The sequence below is a fragment of the Chlamydotis macqueenii genome, chromosome 2, assembly GCF_036417535.1.
Source record: "Chlamydotis macqueenii isolate bChlMac1 chromosome 2, bChlMac1.mat, whole genome shotgun sequence".
Lineage (NCBI taxonomy): Eukaryota > Metazoa > Chordata > Aves > Otidiformes > Otididae > Chlamydotis > Chlamydotis macqueenii.
In genome coordinates, this window is record NC_141557.1 from 53,914,879 (window position 1) to 53,935,558 (window position 20,680).

Consider the following 20,680-nt stretch of genomic DNA (forward strand, 5'->3'; position numbering starts at 1 on the left):
CACACGCGAGCTGGCCGCATTCGAAGCCCCCGCGGCTCTTCTCTCGCTCTTTCCCGCGGGGATCCGTTGGAGGAGGCTCTCTGCCTTCACTGCACAACTCGAACCGCGAAATCCGCAATGATCTTTGTCCAAGCTGCGCAGAAGAAACAAAGCACTAAAACGGCTAATGTCTAGCTAATCTCCCAAGTGAAAAGGGTCAGCACGGAAAGCTCTTGCTGCTCTTCACTCGCTCTTGGTAACGGCCCAGAAGCATTGCGACTCTTCGCTTCTCTGCAGGATTTGCCCACCAACACTTCACATCAGCTAAAGCCGGCTGCCCGGACGAAAAGAGGCTAAGAAAGATCGTAGAAGGCACGATTGTTGCCGCACGAGAAGTGCCTGCTGCGGAGGCTTCTTGCGAGCAGCGCTAAAGGCACACCAACATCGCATCTCTGTGCTTTCCCGAACAGCTTGCGCTGGGACAGTTACAACCGTGTTTTGCAAGCTGTCCTGGTACTGAGGCACTAAAAGTGCGGATGTCTGGCGACTGTCCAACACGAGAACCGGCTGCTCTGAAAGCCCTTCCTGCTCTTCACGTGCGCTTTCTAGCAGATCTACGCACACACAAACGTCGAGCCTTTTCGCTGTCCTACACAGCTAGCACGTACCGTCAACTTGGAACCAGCCGCACAGAAGGAAGGAGCCCTCCAACCGACGACCAGCAGACGATCGCGTCCACACGCGAGCTGGCCGCACTCGAAGCCCTCGCGGCTCTTCTCTCGCTCTTTCCCGCGGGGATCCGTGGGAGGAGGCTCTCTGCCTTCGCTGCACAACACGAACCGCGAAAGCCGCAATGATCTTTGTCCAAGCTGCGCAGAAGAAACAAAGCACTAAAACGGCCAATGTCTAGCTAATCTCCCAAGTGAAAAGGGTCAGCACGGAAAGCTCTTGCTGCTCTTCACTCGCTCTTGGTAACGGCCCAGAAGCATTGCGACTCTTCGCTTCTCTGCAGGATTTGTCCACCAACACTTCACATCAGCTAAAGCCTGCTGCCCGGAGGAAAAGAGGCTAAGAAAGATCGTAGAAGGCACGATTGTTGCCGCACGAGAAGTGCCTGCTGCGGAGGCTTCTTGCTAGCAGCGCTAAAGGCACACCAACATTGTATCTCTGTGCTTTCCTGAACAGCTTGCGCTGGGACAGTTACAACCGTGTTTTGCACGCTGTCCGGGTGCTGAGGCACTAAAAGTGCGGATGTCTGGCGACTGTCCAACACGAGAACCGGCTGCTCTGAAAGCCCTTCCTGCTCTTCACGTGCGCTTTCTAGCAGATCTACGCACACACAAACGTCGAGCCTTTTCGCTGTCCTACACAGCTAGCACGCTGGCAGGTACCGTCAACTTGGAAGCAGCCGCACAGAAGGAAGGAGCCCTCCAACCGACGACCAGCAGACGATCGCGGCCACACGCGAGCTGGCCGCATTCGAAGCCATCGCGGCTCTTCTCTCGCTCTTTCCCGCGGGGATCCGTTGGAGGAGGCTCTCTGCCTTCGCTGCACAACTCGAACCGCGAAAGCCGCAATGATCTTTGTCCAAGCTGCGCAGAAGAAACAAAGCACTAAAACGGCTAATGTCTAGCTAATCTCCCAAGTGAAAAGGGTGAGCACGGAAAGCTCTTGCTGCTCTTCACTCGCTCTTGGTAACGGCCCAGAAGCATTGCGACTCTTCGCTTCTCTGCAGGATTTGTCCACCAACACTTCACATCAGCTAAAGCCTGCTGCCCGGAGGAAAAGAGGCTAAGAAAGATCGTAGAAGGCACGATTGTTGCCGCACGAGAAGTGCCTGCTGCGGAGGCTTCTTGCTAGCAGCGCTAAAGGCACACCAACATTGTATCTCTGTGCTTTCCTGAACAGCTTGCGCTGGGACAGTTACAACCGTGTTTTGCACGCTGTCCGGGTGCTGAGGCACTAAAAGTGCGGATGTCTGGCGACTGTCCAACACGAGAACCGGCTGCTCTGAAAGCCCTTCCTGCTCTTCACGTGCGCTTTCTAGCAGATCTACGCACACACAAACGTCGAGCCTCTTCGCTGTCCTACACAGCTAGCACGTACCGTCAACTTGGAACCAGCCGCACAGAAGGAAGGAGCCCTCCAACCGACGACCAGCAGACGATCGCGTCCACACGCGAGCTGGCCGCATTCGAAGCCCTCGCGGCTCTTCTCTCGCTCTTTCCCGCGGGGATCCGTGGGAGGAGGCTCTCTGCCTTCGCTGCACAACTCGAACCGCGAAAGCCGCAATGATCTTTGTCCAAGCTGCGCAGAAGAAACAAAGCACTAAAACGGCTAATGTCTAGCTAATCTCCCAAGTGAAAAGGGTCAGCACGGAAAGCTCTTGCTGCTCTTCACTCGCTCTTGGTAACGGCCCAGAAGCATTGCGACTCTTCGCTTCTCTGCAGGATTTGCCCACCAACACTTCACATCAGCTAAAGCCTGCTGCCCGGAGGAAAAGAGGCTAAGAAAGATCGTAGAAGGCACGATTGTTGCCGCACGAGAAGTGCCTGCTGCGGAGGCTTCTTGCTAGCAGCGCTAAAGGCACACCAACATTGTATCTCTGTGCTTTCCTGAACAGCTTGCGCTGGGACAGTTACAACCGTGTTTTGCACGCTGTCCGGGTGCTGAGGCACTAAAAGTGCGGATGTCTGGCGACTGTCCAACACGAGAACCGGCTGCTCTGAAAGCCCTTCCTGCTCTTCACGTGCGCTTTCTAGCAGATCTACGCACACACAAACGTCGAGCCTTTTCGCTGTCCTACACAGCTAGCACGCTGGCAGGTACCGTCAACTTGGAAGCAGCCGCACAGAAGGAAGGAGCCCTCCAACCGACGACCAGCAGACGATCGCGTCCACACGCGAGCTGGCCGCATTCGAAGCCATCGCGGCTCTTCTCTCGCTCTTTCCCGCGGGGATCCGTTGGAGGAGGCTCTCTGCCTTCGCTGCACAACTCGAACCGCGAAAGCCGCAATGATCTTTGTCCAAGCTGCGCAGAAGAAACAAAGCACTAAAACGGCTAATGTCTAGCTAATCTCCCAAGTGAAAAGGGTCAGCACGGAAAGCTCTTGCTGCTCTTCACTCGCTCTTGGTAACGGCCCAGAAGCATTGCGACTCTTCGCTTCTCTGCAGGATTTGTCCACCAACACTTCACATCAGCTAAAGCCGGCTGCCCGGACGAAAAGAGGCTATGAAAGATCGTAGAAGGCACGATTGTTGCCGCACGAGAAGTGCCTGCTGCGGAGGCTTCTTGCTAGCAGCGCTAAAGGCACACCAACATTGTATCTCTGTGCTTTCCTGAACAGCTTGCGCTGGGACAGTTACAACCGTGTTTTGCAAGCTGTCCGGGTGCTGAGGCACTAAAAGTGCGGATGTCTGGCGACTGTCCAACACGAGAACCGGCTGCTCTGAAAGCCCTTCCTGCTCTTCACGTGCGCTTTCTAGCAGATCTACGCACACACAAACGTCGAGCCTCTTCGCTGTCCTACACAGCTAGCACGTACCGTCAACTTGGAAGCAGCCGCACAGAAGGAAGGAGCCCTCCAACCGACGACCAGCAGACGATCGCGTCCACACGCGAGCTGGCCGCATTCGAAGCCCTCGCGGCTCTTCTCTCGCTCTTTCCCGCGGGGATCCGTTGGAGGAGGCTCTCTGCCTTCACTGCACAACTCGAACCGCGAAAGCCGCAATGATCTTTGTCCAAGCTGCGCAGAAGAAACAAAGCACTAAAACGGCTAATGTCTAGCTAATCTCCCAAGTGAAAAGGGTCAGCACGGAAAGCTCTTGCTGCTCTTCACTCGCTCTTGGTAACGGCCCAGAAGCATTGCGACTCTTCGCTTCTCTGCAGGATTTGCCCACCAACACTTCACATCAGCTAAAGCCGGCTGCCCGGACGAAAAGAGGCTAAGAAAGATCGTAGAAGGCACGATTGTTGCCGCACGAGAAGTGCCTGCTGCGGAGGCTTCTTGCTAGCAGCGCTAAAGGCACACCAACATCGCATCTCTGTGCTTTCCTGAACAGCTTGCGCTGGGACAGTTACAACCGTGTTTTGCACGCTGTCCGGGTGCTGAGGCACTAAAAGTGCGGATGTCTGGCGACTGTCCAACACGAGAACCGGCTGCTCTGAAAGCCCTTCCTGCTCTTCACGTGCGCTTTCTAGCAGATCTACGCACACACAAACGTCGAGCCTCTTCGCTGTCCTACACAGCTTGCACGTACCGTCAACTTGGAACCAGCCGCACAGAAGGAAGGAGCCCTCCAACCGACGACCAGCCGACGATCGCGTCCACACCCCAGCTGGCCGCATTCGAAGCCCTCGCGGCTCTTCTCTCGCTCTTTCCCGCGGGGATCCGTGGGAGGAGGCTCTCTGGCTTCACTGCACAACTCGAACCGCGAAAGCCGCAATGATCTTTGTCCAAGCTGCGCAGAAGAAACAAAGCACTAAAACGGCCAATGTCTAGCTAATCTCCCAAGTGAAAAGGGTCAGCACGGAAAGCTCTTGCTGCTCTTCACTCGCTCTTGGTAACGGCCCAGAAGCATTGCGACTCTTCGCTTCTCTGCAGGATTTGCCCACCAACACTTCACATCAGCTAAAGCCTGCTGCCCGGAGGAAAAGAGGCTAAGAAAGATCGTAGAAGGCACGATTGTTGCCGCACGAGAAGTGCCTGCTGCGGAGGCTTCTTGCTAGCAGCGCTAAAGGCACACCAACATTGTATCTCTGTGCTTTCCTGAACAGCTTGCGCTGGGACAGTTACAACCGTGTTTTGCAAGCTGTCCGGGTGCTGAGGCACTAAAAGTGCGGATGTCTGGCGACTGTCCAACACGAGAACCGGCTGCTCTGAAAGCCCTTCCTGCTCTTCACGTGCGCTTTCTAGCAGATCTACGCACACACAAACGTCGAGCCTCTTCGCTGTCCTACACAGCTAGCACGTACCGTCAACTTGGAACCAGCCGCACAGAAGGAAGGAGCCCTCCAACCGACGACCAGCCGACGATCGCGTCCACACCCCAGCTGGCCGCATTCGAAGCCCTCGCGGCTCTTCTCTCGCTCTTTCCCGCGGGGATCCGTGGGAGGAGGCTCTCTGGCTTCACTGCACAACTCGAACCGCGAAAGCCGCAATGATCTTTGTCCAAGCTGCGCAGAAGAAACAAAGCACTAAAACGGCCAATGTCTAGCTAATCTCCCAAGTGAAAAGAGTCAGCACGGAAAGCTCTTGCTGCTCTTCACTCGCTCTTGGTAACGGCCCAGAAGCATTGCGACTCTTCGCTTCTCTGCAGGATTTGCCCACCAACACTTCACATCAGCTAAAGCCGGCTGCCCGGACGAAAAGAGGCTAAGAAAGATCGTAGAAGGCACGATTGTTGCCGCACGAGAAGTGCCTGCTGCGGAGGCTTCTTGCTAGCAGCGCTAAAGGCACACCAACATCGTATCTCTGTGCTTTCCTGAACAGCTTGCGCTGGGACAGTTACAACCGTGTTTTGCAAGCTGTCCGGGTACTGAGGCACTAAAAGTGCGGATGTCTGGCGACTGTCCAACACGAGAACCGGCTGCTCTGAAAGCCCTTCCTGCTCTTCACGTGCGCTTTCTAGCAGATCTACGCACACACAAACGTCGAGCCTCTTCGCTGTCCTACACAGCTAGCACGTACCGTCAACTTGGAACCAGCCGCACAGAAGGAAGGAGCCCTCCAACCGACGAACAGCCGACGATCGCGTCCACACGCGAGCTGGCCGCATTCGAAGCCCTCGCGGCTCTTCTCTCGCTCTTTCCCGCGGGGATCCGTGGGAGGAGGCTCTCTGGCTTCACTGCACAACTCGAACCGCGAAAGCCGCAATGATCTTTGTCCAAGCTGCGCAGAAGAAACAAAGCACTAAAACGGCCAATGTCTAGCTAATCTCCCAAGTGAAAAGGGTCAGCACGGAAAGCTCTTGCTGCTCTTCACTCGCTCTTGGTAACGGCCCAGAAGCATTGCGACTCTTCGCTTCTCTGCAGGATTTGCCCACCAACACTTCACATCAGCTAAAGCCGCCTGCCCGGAGGAAAAGAGGCTAAGAAAGATCGTAGAAGGCACGATTGTTGCCGCACGAGAAGTGCCTGCTGCGGAGGCTTCTTGCTAGCAGCGCTAAAGGCACACCAACATTGTATCTCTGTGCTTTCCTGAACAGCTTGCGCTGGGACAGTTACAACCGTGTTTTGCACGCTGTCCGGGTGCTGAGGCACTAAAAGTGCGGATGTCTGGCGACTGTCCAACACGAGAACCGGCTGCTCTGAAAGCCCTTCCTGCTCTTCACGTGCGCTTTCTAGCAGATCTACGCACACACAAACGTCGAGCCTCTTCGCTGTCCTACACAGCTAGCACGTACCGTCAACTTGGAACCAGCCGCACAGAAGGAAGGAGCCCTCCAACCGACGAACAGCCGACGATCGCGTCCACACGCGAGCTGGCCGCATTCGAAGCCCTCGCGGCTCTTCTCTCGCTCTTTCCCGCGGGGATCCGTGGGAGGAGGCTCTCTGCCTTCGCTGCACAACTCGAACCGCGAAAGCCGCAATGATCTTTGTCCAAGCTGCGCAGAAGAAACAAAGCACTAAAACGGCCAATGTCTAGCTAATCTCCCAAGTGAAAAGGGTCAGCACGGAAAGCTCTTGCTGCTCTTCACTCGCTCTTGGTAACGGCCCAGAAGCATTGCGACTCTTCGCTTCTCTGCAGGATTTGCCCACCAACACTTCACATCAGCTAAAGCCGGCTGCCCGGAGGAAAAGAGGCTAAGAAAGATCGTAGAAGGCACGATTGTTGCCGCACGAGAAGTGCCTGCTGCGGAGGCTTCTTGCTAGCAGCGCTAAAGGCACACCAACATTGTATCTCTGTGCTTTCCTGAACAGCTTGCGCTGGGACAGTTACAACCGTGTTTTGCAAGCTGTCCGGGTACTGAGGCACTAAAAGTGCGGATGTCTGGCGACTGTCCAACACGAGAACCGGCTGCTCTGAAAGCCCTTCCTGCTCTTCACGTGCGCTTTCTAGCAGATCTACGCACACACAAACGTCGAGCCTCTTCGCTGTCCTACACAGCTAGCACGTACCGTCAACTTGGAACCAGCCGCACAGAAGGAAGGAGCCCTCCAACCGACGACCAGCCGACGATCGCGTCCACACCCCAGCTGGCCGCATTCGAAGCCCTCGCGGCTCTTCTCTCGCTCTTTCCCGCGGGGATCCGTGGGAGGAGGCTCTCTGGCTTCACTGCACAACTCGAACCGCGAAAGCCGCAATGATCTTTGTCCAAGCTGCGCAGAAGAAACAAAGCACTAAAACGGCCAATGTCTAGCTAATCTCCCAAGTGAAAAGGGTCAGCACGGAAAGCTCTTGCTGCTCTTCACTCGCTCTTGGTAACGGCCCAGAAGCATTGCGACTCTTCGCTTCTCTGCAGGATTTGCCCACCAACACTTCACATCAGCTAAAGCCGCCTGCCCGGAGGAAAAGAGGCTAAGAAAGATCGTAGAAGGCACGATTGTTGCCGCACGAGAAGTGCCTGCTGCGGAGGCTTCTTGCTAGCAGCGCTAAAGGCACACCAACATTGTATCTCTGTGCTTTCCTGAACAGCTTGCGCTGGGACAGTTACAACCGTGTTTTGCACGCTGTCCGGGTGCTGAGGCACTAAAAGTGCGGATGTCTGGCGACTGTCCAACACGAGAACCGGCTGCTCTGAAAGCCCTTCCTGCTCTTCACGTGCGCTTTCTAGCAGATCTACGCACACACAAACGTCGAGCCTCTTCGCTGTCCTACACAGCTAGCACGTACCGTCAACTTGGAACCAGCCGCACAGAAGGAAGGAGCCCTCCAACCGACGAACAGCCGACGATCGCGTCCACACGCGAGCTGGCCGCATTCGAAGCCCTCGCGGCTCTTCTCTCGCTCTTTCCCGCGGGGATCCGTGGGAGGAGGCTCTCTGCCTTCGCTGCACAACTCGAACCGCGAAAGCCGCAATGATCTTTGTCCAAGCTGCGCAGAAGAAACAAAGCACTAAAACGGCCAATGTCTAGCTAATCTCCCAAGTGAAAAGGGTCAGCACGGAAAGCTCTTGCTGCTCTTCACTCGCTCTTGGTAACGGCCCAGAAGCATTGCGACTCTTCGCTTCTCTGCAGGATTTGCCCACCAACACTTCACATCAGCTAAAGCCGGCTGCCCGGAGGAAAAGAGGCTAAGAAAGATCGTAGAAGGCACGATTGTTGCCGCACGAGAAGTGCCTGCTGCGGAGGCTTCTTGCTAGCAGCGCTAAAGGCACACCAACATTGTATCTCTGTGCTTTCCTGAACAGCTTGCGCTGGGACAGTTACAACCGTGTTTTGCAAGCTGTCCGGGTACTGAGGCACTAAAAGTGCGGATGTCTGGCGACTGTCCAACACGAGAACCGGCTGCTCTGAAAGCCCTTCCTGCTCTTCACGTGCGCTTTCTAGCAGATCTACGCAGACACAAACGTCGAGCCTCTTCGCTGTCCTACACAGCTAGCACGCTGGCAGGTACCGTCAACTTGGAAGCAGCCGCAAAGAAGGAAGGAGCCCTCCAACCGACGACCAGCGGATGATCGCGTCCACACGCGAGCTGGCCGCACTCGAACACCTCGCGGCTCTTCTCTCGCTCTTTCCCGCGGGGATCCGTTGGAGGAGGCTCTCTGGCTTCACTGCACAACTCGAACCGCGAAAGCCGCAATGATCTTTGTCCAAGCTGCGCAGAAGAAACAAAGCACTAAAACGGCTAATGTCTAGCTAATCTCCCAAGTGAAAAGGGTCAGCACGGAAAGCTCTTGCTGCTCTTCACTCGCTCTTCGTAACGGCCCAGAAGCATTGCGACTCTTCGCTTCTCTGCAGGATTTGCCCACCAACACTTCACATCAGCTAAAGCCGGCTGCCCGGAGGAAAAGAGGCTAAGAAAGATCGTAGGAGGCACGATTGTTGCCGCACGAGAAGTGCCTGCTGCGGAGGCTTCTTGCTAGCAGCGCTAAAGGCACACCAACATTGTATCTCTGTGCTTTCCTGAACAGCTTGCGCTGGGACAGTTACAACCGTGTTTTGCACGCTGTCCGGGTGCTGAGGCACTAAAAGTGCGGATGTCTGGCGACTGTCCAACACGAGAACCGGCTGCTCTGAAAGCCCTTCCTGCTCTTCACGTGCGCTTTCTAGCAGATCTACGCACACACAAACGTCGAGCCTCTTCGCTGTCCTACACAGCTAGCACGTACCGTCAACTTGGAACCAGCCGCACAGAAGGAAGGAGCCCTCCAACCGACGACCAGCAGACGATCGCGGCCACACGCGAGCTGGCCGCACTCGAAGCCCTCGCGGCTCTTCTCTCGCTCTTTCCCGCGGGGATCCGTGGGAGGAGGCTCTCTGCCTTCGCTGCACAACTCGAACCGCGAAAGCCGCAATGATCTTTGTCCAAGCTGCGCAGAAGAAACAAAGCACTAAAACGGCCAATGTCTAGCTAATCTCCCAAGTGAAAAGGGTCAGCACGGAAAGCTCTTGCTGCTCTTCACTCGCTCTTGGTAACGGCCCAGAAGCATTGCGACTCTTCGCTTCTCTGCAGGATTTGCCCACCAACACTTCACATCAGCTAAAGCCTGCTGCCCGGAGGAAAAGAGGCTAAGAAAGATCGTAGAAGGCACGATTGTTGCCGCACGAGAAGTGCCTGCTGCGGAGGCTTCTTGCTAGCAGCGCTAAAGGCACACCAACATCGCATCTCTGTGCTTTCCTGAACAGCTTGCGCTGGGACAGTTACAACCGTGTTTTGCAAGCTGTCCGGGTACTGAGGCACTAAAAGTGCGGATGTCTGGCGACTGTCCAACACGAGAACCGGCTGCTCTGAAAGCCCTTCCTGCTCTTCACGTGCGCTTTCTAGCAGATCTACGCACACACAAACGTCGAGCCTCTTCGCTGTCCTACACAGCTAGCACGTACCGTCAACTTGGAACCAGCCGCACAGAAGGAAGGAGCCCTCCAACCGACGACCAGCCGACGATCGCGTCCACACCCCAGCTGGCCGCATTCGAAGCCCTCGCGGCTCTTCTCTCGCCCTTTCCCGCGGGGATCCGTGGGAGGAGGCTCTCTGGCTTCACTGCACAACTCGAACCGCGAAAGCCGCAATGATCTTTGTCCAAGCTGCGCAGAAGAAACAAAGCACTAAAACGGCCAATGTCTAGCTAATCTCCCAAGTGAAAAGGGTCAGCACGGAAAGCTCTTGCTGCTCTTCACTCGCTCTTGGTAACGGCCCAGAAGCATTGCGACTCTTCGCTTCTCTGCAGGATTTGCCCACCAACACTTCACATCAGCTAAAGCCTGCTGCCCGGAGGAAAAGAGGCTAAGAAAGATCGTAGAAGGCACGATTGTTGCCGCACGAGAAGTGCCTGCTGCGGAGGCTTCTTGCTAGCAGCGCTAAAGGCACACCAACATTGTATCTCTGTGCTTTCCTGAACAGCTTGCGCTGGGACAGTTACAACCGTGTTTTGCACGCTGTCCGGGTGCTGAGGCACTAAAAGTGCGGATGTCTGGCGACTGTCCAACACGAGAACCGGCTGCTCTGAAAGCCCTTCCTGCTCTTCACGTGCGCTTTCTAGCAGATCTACGCACACACAAACGTCGAGCCTCTTCGCTGTCCTACACAGCTAGCACGTACCGTCAACTTGGAACCAGCCGCACAGAAGGAAGGAGCCCTCCAACCGACGAACAGCCGACGATCGCGTCCACACGCGAGCTGGCCGCATTCGAAGCCCTCGCGGCTCTTCTCTCGCTCTTTCCCGCGGGGATCCGTGGGAGGAGGCTCTCTGCCTTCGCTGCACAACTCGAACCGCGAAAGCCGCAATGATCTTTGTCCAAGCTGCGCAGAAGAAACAAAGCACTAAAACGGCCAATGTCTAGCTAATCTCCCAAGTGAAAAGGGTCAGCACGGAAAGCTCTTGCTGCTCTTCACTCGCTCTTGGTAACGGCCCAGAAGCATTGCGACTCTTCGCTTCTCTGCAGGATTTGCCCACCAACACTTCACGTCAGCTAAAGCCGGCTGCCCGGACGAAAAGAGGCTAAGAAAGATCGTAGAAGGCACGATTGTTGCCGCACGAGAAGTGCCTGCTGCGGAGGCTTCTTGCTAGCAGCGCTAAAGGCACACCAACATTGTATCTCTGTGCTTTCCTGAACAGCTTGCGCTGGGACAGTTACAACCGTGTTTTGCACGCTGTCCGGGTGCTGAGGCACTAAAAGTGCGGATGTCTGGCGACTGTCCAACACGAGAACCGGCTGCTCTGAAAGCCCTTCCTGCTCTTCACGTGCGCTTTCTAGCAGATCTACGCACACACAAACGTCGAGCCTCTTCGCTGTCCTACACAGCTAGCACGTACCGTCAACTTGGAACCAGCCGCACAGAAGGAAGGAGCCCTCCAACCGACGACCAGCCGACGATCGCGTCCACACCCCAGCTGGTCGCACTCGAAGCCCTCGCGACTCATCTCTCGCTCTTTCCTCAGAGCTCCGGAGATCCGGGCGAGGAGGCTCTCTGCCTTCGCTGCACAACTCGAACCGCGAAAGCCGCAATGATCTTTGTCCAAGCTGCGCAGAAGAAACAAAGCACTAAAACGGCCAATGTCTAGCTAATCTCCCAAGTGAAAAGGGTCAGCACGGAAAGCTCTTGCTGCTCTTCACTCGCTCTTGGTAACGGCCCAGAAGCATTGCGACTCTTCGCTTCTCTGCAGGATTTGCCCACCAACACTTCACATCAGCTAAAGCCGGCTGCCCGGACGAAAAGAGGCTAAGAAAGATCGTAGAAGGCACGATTGTTGCCGCACGAGAAGTGCCTGCTGCGGAGGCTTCTTGCTAGCAGCGCTAAAGGCACACCAACATTGTATCTCTGTGCTTTCCTGAACAGCTTGCGCTGGGACAGTTACAACCGTGTTTTGCACGCTGTCCGGGTGCTGAGGCACTAAAAGTGCGGATGTCTGGCGACTGTCCAACACGAGAACCGGCTGCTCTGAAAGCCCTTCCTGCTCTTCACGTGCGCTTTCTAGCAGATCTACGCACACACAAACGTCGAGCCTCTTCGCTGTCCTACACAGCTAGCACGCTGGCAGGTACCGTCAACTTGGAACCAGCCGCACAGAAGGAAGGAGCCCTCCAACCGACGACCAGCGGATGATCGCGGCCACACGCGAGCTGGTCGCACTCGAAGCCCTCGCGGCTCATCTCTCGCTCTTTCCGCAGAGCGCCGAGATCCGTGCGAGGAGGCTCCCTGCCTTTGCTGCACAACTCGAACCGCGAAAGCCGCAATGATCTTTGTCCAAGCTGCGCAGAAGAAACAAAGCACTAAAACGGCCAATGTCTAGCTAATCTCCCAAGTGAAAAGGGTCAGCACGGAAAGCTCTTGCTGCTCTTCACTCGCTCTTGGTAACGGCCCAGAAGCATTGCGACTCTTCGCTTCTCTGCAGGATTTGCCCACCAACACTTCACATCAGCTAAAGCCGGCTGCCCGGACGAAAAGAGGCTATGAAAGATCGTAGAAGGCACGATTGTTGCCGCACGAGAAGTGCCTGCTGCGGAGGCTTCTTGCTAGCAGCGCTAAAGGCACACCAACATTGTATCTCTGTGCTTTCCTGAACAGCTTGCGCTGGGACAGTTACAACCGTGTTTTGCAAGCTGTCCGGGTACTGAGGCACTAAAAGTGCGGATGTCTGGCGACTGTCCAACACGAGAACCGGCTGCTCTGAAAGCCCTTCCTGCTCTTCACGTGCGCTTTCTAGCAGATCTACGCACACACAAACGTCGAGCTTCTTCGCTGTCCTACACAGCTAGCACGCTGGCAGGTACCGTCAACTTGGAACCAGCCGCACAGAAGGAAGGAGCCCTCCAACCGACGACCAGCAGACGATCGCGGCCACACGCGAGCTGGCCGCACTCGAAGCCCTCGCGGCTCTTCTCTCGCTCTTTCCCGCGGGGATCCGTTGGAGGAGGCTCTCTGGCTTCACTGCACAACTCGAACCGCGAAAGCCGCAATGATCTTTGTCCAAGCTGCGCAGAAGAAACAAAGCACTAAAACGGCTAATGTCTAGCTAATCTCCCAAGTGAAAAGGGTCAGCACGGAAAGCTCTTGCTGCTCTTCACTCGCTCTTGGTAACGGCCCAGAAGCATTGCGACTCTTCGCTTCTCTGCAGGATTTGTCCACCAACACTTCACATCAGCTAAAGCCTGCTGCCCGGAGGAAAAGAGGCTAAGAAAGATCGTAGAAGGCACGATTGTTGCCGCACGAGAAGTGCCTGCTGCGGAGGCTTCTTGCTAGCAGCGCTAAAGGCACACCAACACTGTATCTCTGTGCTTTCCTGAACAGCTTGCGCTGGGACAGTTACAACCGTGTTTTGCACGCTGTCCGGGTGCTGAGGCACTAAAAGTGCGGATGTCTGGCGACTGTCCAACACGAGAACCGGCTGCTCTGAAAGCCCTTCCTGCTCTTCACGTGCGCTTTCTAGCAGATCTACGCACACACAAACGTCGAGCCTCTTCGCTTTCCTACACAGCTAGCACGTACCGTCAACTTGGAAGCAGCCGCACAGAAGGAAGGAGCCCTCCAACCGACGACCAGCCGACGATCGCGTCCACACCCCAGCTGGCCGCATTCGAAGCCCTCGCGGCTCTTCTCTCGCTCTTTCCCGCGGGGATCCGTTGGAGGAGGCTCTCTGGCTTCACTGCACAACTCGAACCGCGAAAGCCGCAATGATCTTTGTCCAAGCTGCGCAGAAGAAACAAAGCACTAAAACGGCCAATGTCTAGCTAATCTCCCAAGTGAAAAGGGTCAGCACGGAAAGCTCTTGCTGCTCTTCACTCGCTCTTGGTAACGGCCCAGAAGCATTGCGACTCTTCGCTTCTCTGCAGGATTTGCCCACCAACACTTCACATCAGCTAAAGCCGGCTGCCCGGACGAAAAGAGGCTATGAAAGATCGTAGAAGGCACGATTGTTGCCGCACGAGAAGTGCCTGCTGCGGAGGCTTCTTGCTAGCAGCGCTAAAGGCACACCAACATTGTATCTCTGTGCTTTCCTGAACAGCTTGCGCTGGGACAGTTACAACCGTGTTTTGCAAGCTGTCCGGGTGCTGAGGCACTAAAAGTGCGGATGTCTGGCGACTGTCCAACACGAGAACCGGCTGCTCTGAAAGCCCTTCCTGCTCTTCACGTGCGCTTTCTAGCAGATCTACGCACACACAAACGTCGAGCCTTTTCGCTGTCCTACACAGCTAGCACGCTGGCAGGTACCGTCAACTTGGAAGCAGCCGCACAGAAGGAAGGAGCCCTCCAACCGACGACCAGCGGATGATCGCGGCCACACGCGAGCTGGTCGCACTCGAAGCCCTCGCGGCTCATCTCTCGCTCTTTCCGCAGAGCTCCGAGATCCGTGCGAGGAGGCTCCCTGCCTTTGCTGCACAACTCGAACCGCGAAAGCCGCAATGATCTTTGTCCAAGCTGCGCAGAAGAAACAAAGCACTAAAACGGCTAATGTCTAGCTAATCTCCCAAGTGAAAAGGGTCAGCACGGAAAGCTCTTGCTGCTCTTCACTCGCTCTTGGTAACGGCCCAGAAGCATTGCGACTCTTCGCTTCTCTGCAGGATTTGTCCACCAACACTTCACATCAGCTAAAGCCTGCTGCCCGGAGGAAAAGAGGCTAAGAAAGATCGTAGAAGGCACGATTGTTGCCGCACGAGAAGTGCCTGCTGCGGAGGCTTCTTGCTAGCAGCGCTAAAGGCACACCAACACTGTATCTCTGTGCTTTCCTGAACAGCTTGCGCTGGGACAGTTACAACCGTGTTTTGCACGCTGTCCGGGTGCTGAGGCACTAAAAGTGCGGATGTCTGGCGACTGTCCAACACGAGAACCGGCTGCTCTGAAAGCCCTTCCTGCTCTTCACGTGCGCTTTCTAGCAGATCTACGCACACACAAACGTCGAGCCTCTTCGCTGTCCTACACAGCTAGCACGTACCGTCAACTTGGAACCAGCCGCACAGAAGGAAGGAGCCCTCCAACCGACGAACAGCCGACGATCGCGTCCACACGCGAGCTGGCCTCATTCGAAGCCCTCGCGGCTCTTCTCTCGCTCTTTCCCGCGGGGATCCGTTGGAGGAGGCTCTCTGCCTTCACTGCACAACTCGAACCGCGAAAGCCGCAATGATCTTTGTCCAAGCTGCGCAGAAGAAACAAAGCACTAAAACGGCCAATGTCTAGCTAATCTCCCAAGTGAAAAGGGTCAGCACGGAAAGCTCTTGCTGCTCTTCACTCGCTCTTGGTAACGGCCCAGAAGCATTGCGACTCTTCGCTTCTCTGCAGGATTTGCCCACCAACACTTCACATCAGCTAAAGCCGGCTGCCCGGACGAAAAGAGGCTATGAAAGATCGTAGAAGGCACGATTGTTGCCGCACGAGAAGTGCCTGCTGCGGAGGCTTCTTGCTAGCAGCGCTAAAGGCACACCAACATTGTATCTCTGTGCTTTCCTGAACAGCTTGCGCTGGGACAGTTACAACCGTGTTTTGCAAGCTGTCCGGGTGCTGAGGCACTAAAAGTGCGGATGTCTGGCGACTGTCCAACACGAGAACCGGCTGCTCTGAAAGCCCTTCCTGCTCTTCACGTGCGCTTTCTAGCAGATCTACGCACACACAAACGTCGAGCCTTTTCGCTGTCCTACACAGCTAGCACGCTGGCAGGTACCGTCAACTTGGAAGCAGCCGCACAGAAGGAAGGAGCCCTCCAACCGACGACCAGCGGATGATCGCGGCCACACGCGAGCTGGTCGCACTCGAAGCCCTCGCGGCTCATCTCTCGCTCTTTCCGCAGAGCTCCGAGATCCGTGCGAGGAGGCTCCCTGCCTTTGCTGCACAACTCGAACCGCGAAAGCCGCAATGATCTTTGTCCAAGCTGCGCAGAAGAAACAAAGCACTAAAACGGCTAATGTCTAGCTAATCTCCCAAGTGAAAAGGGTCAGCACGGAAAGCTCTTGCTGCTCTTCACTCGCTCTTGGTAACGGCCCAGAAGCATTGCGACTCTTCGCTTCTCTGCAGGATTTGTCCACCAACACTTCACATCAGCTAAAGCCTGCTGCCCGGAGGAAAAGAGGCTAAGAAAGATCGTAGAAGGCACGATTGTTGCCGCACGAGAAGTGCCTGCTGCGGAGGCTTCTTGCTAGCAGCGCTAAAGGCACACCAACATTGTATCTCTGTGCTTTCCTGAACAGCTTGCGCTGGGACAGTTACAACCGTGTTTTGCACGCTGTCCGGGTGCTGAGGCACTAAAAGTGCGGATGTCTGGCGACTGTCCAACACGAGAACCGGCTGCTCTGAAAGCCCTTCCTGCTCTTCACGTGCGCTTTCTAGCAGATCTACGCACACACAAACGTCGAGCCTCTTCGCTGTCCTACACAGCTAGCACGTACCGTCAACTTGGAACCAGCCGCACAGAAGGAAGGAGCCCTCCAACCGACGAACAGCCGACGATCGCGTCCACACGCGAGCTGGCCGCATTCGAAGCCCTCGCGGCTCTTCTCTCGCTCTTTCCCGCGGGGATCCGTGGGAGGAGGCTCTCTGCCTTCGCTGCACAACTCGAACCGCGAAAGCCGCAATGATCTTTGTCCAAGCTGCGCAGAAGAAACAAAGCACTAAAACGGCCAATGTCTAGCTAATCTCCCAAGTGAAAAGGGTCAGCACGGAAAGCTCTTGCTGCTCTTCACTCGCTCTTGGTAACGGCCCAGAAGCATTGCGACTCTTCGCTTCTCTGCAGGATTTGCCCACCAACACTTCACGTCAGCTAAAGCCGGCTGCCCGGACGAAAAGAGGCTAAGAAAGATCGTAGAAGGCACGATTGTTGCCGCACGAGAAGTGCCTGCTGCGGAGGCTTCTTGCTAGCAGCGCTAAAGGCACACCAACATTGTATCTCTGTGCTTTCCTGAACAGCTTGCGCTGGGACAGTTACAACCGTGTTTTGCACGCTGTCCGGGTGCTGAGGCACTAAAAGTGCGGATGTCTGGCGACTGTCCAACACGAGAACCGGCTGCTCTGAAAGCCCTTCCTGCTCTTCACGTGCGCTTTCTAGCAGATCTACGCACACACAAACGTCGAGCCTCTTCGCTGTCCTACACAGCTAGCACGTACCGTCAACTTGGAACCAGCCGCACAGAAGGAAGGAGCCCTCCAACCGACGACCAGCCGACGATCGCGTCCACACCCCAGCTGGTCGCACTCGAAGCCCTCGCGACTCATCTCTCGCTCTTTCCTCAGAGCTCCGGAGATCCGGGCGAGGAGGCTCTCTGCCTTCGCTGCACAACTCGAACCGCGAAAGCCGCAATGATCTTTGTCCAAGCTGCGCAGAAGAAACAAAGCACTAAAACGGCCAATGTCTAGCTAATCTCCCAAGTGAAAAGGGTCAGCACGGAAAGCTCTTGCTGCTCTTCACTCGCTCTTGGTAACGGCCCAGAAGCATTGCGACTCTTCGCTTCTCTGCAGGATTTGCCCACCAACACTTCACATCAGCTAAAGCCGGCTGCCCGGACGAAAAGAGGCTAAGAAAGATCGTAGAAGGCACGATTGTTGCCGCACGAGAAGTGCCTGCTGCGGAGGCTTCTTGCTAGCAGCGCTAAAGGCACACCAACATTGTATCTCTGTGCTTTCCTGAACAGCTTGCGCTGGGACAGTTACAACCGTGTTTTGCACGCTGTCCGGGTGCTGAGGCACTAAAAGTGCGGATGTCTGGCGACTGTCCAACACGAGAACCGGCTGCTCTGAAAGCCCTTCCTGCTCTTCACGTGCGCTTTCTAGCAGATCTACGCACACACAAACGTCGAGCCTCTTCGCTGTCCTACACAGCTAGCACGCTGGCAGGTACCGTCAACTTGGAACCAGCCGCACAGAAGGAAGGAGCCCTCCAACCGACGACCAGCGGATGATCGCGGCCACACGCGAGCTGGTCGCACTCGAAGCCCTCGCGGCTCATCTCTCGCTCTTTCCGCAGAGCGCCGAGATCCGTGCGAGGAGGCTCCCTGCCTTTGCTGCACAACTCGAACCGCGAAAGCCGCAATGATCTTTGTCCAAGCTGCGCAGAAGAAACAAAGCACTAAAACGGCCAATGTCTAGCTAATCTCCCAAGTGAAAAGGGTCAGCACGGAAAGCTCTTGCTGCTCTTCACTCGCTCTTGGTAACGGCCCAGAAGCATTGCGACTCTTCGCTTCTCTGCAGGATTTGCCCACCAACACTTCACATCAGCTAAAGCCGGCTGCCCGGACGAAAAGAGGCTATGAAAGATCGTAGAAGGCACGATTGTTGCCGCACGAGAAGTGCCTGCTGCGGAGGCTTCTTGCTAGCAGCGCTAAAGGCACACCAACATTGTATCTCTGTGCTTTCCTGAACAGCTTGCGCTGGGACAGTTACAACCGTGTTTTGCAAGCTGTCCGGGTACTGAGGCACTAAAAGTGCGGATGTCTGGCGACTGTCCAACACGAGAACCGGCTGCTCTGAAAGCCCTTCCTGCTCTTCACGTGCGCTTTCTAGCAGATCTACGCACACACAAACGTCGAGCTTCTTCGCTGTCCTACACAGCTAGCACGCTGGCAGGTACCGTCAACTTGGAACCAGCCGCACAGAAGGAAGGAGCCCTCCAACCGACGACCAGCAGACGATCGCGGCCACACGCGAGCTGGCCGCACTCGAAGCCCTCGCGGCTCTTCTCTCGCTCTTTCCCGCGGGGATCCGTTGGAGGAGGCTCTCTGGCTTCACTGCACAACTCGAACCGCGAAAGCCGCAATGATCTTTGTCCAAGCTGCGCAGAAGAAACAAAGCACTAAAACGGCTAATGTCTAGCTAATCTCCCAAGTGAAAAGGGTCAGCACGGAAAGCTCTTGCTGCTCTTCACTCGCTCTTGGTAACGGCCCAGAAGCATTGCGACTCTTCGCTTCTCTGCAGGATTTGTCCACCAACACTTCACATCAGCTAAAGCCTGCTGCCCGGAGGAAAAGAGGCTAAGAAAGATCGTAGAAGGCACGATTGTTGCCGCACGAGAAGTGCCTGCTGCGGAGGCTTCTTGCTAGCAGCGCTAAAGGCACACCAACACTGTATCTCTGTGCTTTCCTGAACAGCTTGCGCTGGGACAGTTACAACCGTGTTTTGCACGCTGTCCGGGTGCTGAGGCACTAAAAGTGCGGATGTCTGGCGACTGTCCAACACGAGAACCGGCTGCTCTGAAAGCCCTTCCTGCTCTTCACGTGCGCTTTCTAGCAGATCTACGCACACACAAACGTCGAGCCTCTTCGCTTTCCTACACAGCTAGCACGTACCGTCAACTTGGAAGCAGCCGCACAGAAGGAAGGAGCCCTCCAACCGACGACCAGCCGACGATCGCGTCCACACCCCAGCTGGCCGCATTCGAAGCCCTCGCGGCTCTTCTCTCGCTCTTTCCCGCGGGGATCCGTTGGAGGAGGCTCTCTGGCTTCACTGCACAACTCGAACCGCGAAAGCCGCAATGATCTTTGTCCAAGCTGCGCAGAAGAAACAAAGCACTAAAACGGCCAATGTCTAGCTAATCTCCCAAGTGAAAAGGGTCAGCACGGAAAGCTCTTGCTGCTCTTCACTCGCTCTTGGTAACGGCCCAGAAGCATTGCGACTCTTCGCTTCTCTGCAGGATTTGCCCACCAACACTTCACATCAGCTAAAGCCGGCTGCCCGGACGAAAAGAGGCTATGAAAGATCGTAGAAGGCACGATTGTTGCCGCACGAGAAGTGCCTGCTGCGGAGGCTTCTTGCTAGCAGCGCTAAAGGCACACCAACATTGTATCTCTGTGCTTTCCTGAACAGCTTGCGCTGGGACAGTTACAACCGTGTTTTGCAAGCTGTCCGGGTGCTGAGGCACTAAAAGTGCGGATGTCTGGCGACTGTCCAACACGAGAACCGGCTGCTCTGAAAGCCCTTCCTGCTCTTCACGTGCGCTTTCTAGCAGATCTACGCACACACAAACGTCGAGCCTTTTCGCTGTCCTACACAGCTAGCACGCTGGCAGGTACCGTCAACTTGGAAGCAGCCGCACAGAAGGAAGGAGCCCTCCAACCGACGACCAGCGGATGATCGCGGCCACACGCGAGCTGGTCGCACTCGAAGCCCTCGCGGCTCATCTCTCGCTCTTTCCGCAGAGCTCCGAGATCCGTGCGAGGAGGCTCCCTGCCTTTGCTGCACAACTCGAACCGCGAAAGCCGCAATGATCTTTGTCCAAGCTGCGCAGAAGAAACAAAGCACTAAAACGGCTAATGTCTAGCTAATCTCCCAAGTGAAAAGGGTCAGCACGGAAAGCTCTTGCTGCTCTTCACTCGCTCTTGGTAACGGCCCAGAAGCATTGCGACTCTTCGCTTCTCTGCAGGATTTGTCCACCAACACTTCACATCAGCTAAAGCCTGCTGCCCGGAGGAAAAGAGGCTAAGAAAGATCGTAGAAGGCACGATTGTTGCCGCACGAGAAGTGCCTGCTGCGGAGGCTTCTTGCTAGCAGCGCTAAAGGCACACCAACACTGTATCTCTGTGCTTTCCTGAACAGCTTGCGCTGGGACAGTTACAACCGTGTTTTGCACGCTGTCCGGGTGCTGAGGCACTAAAAGTGCGGATGTCTGGCGACTGTCCAACA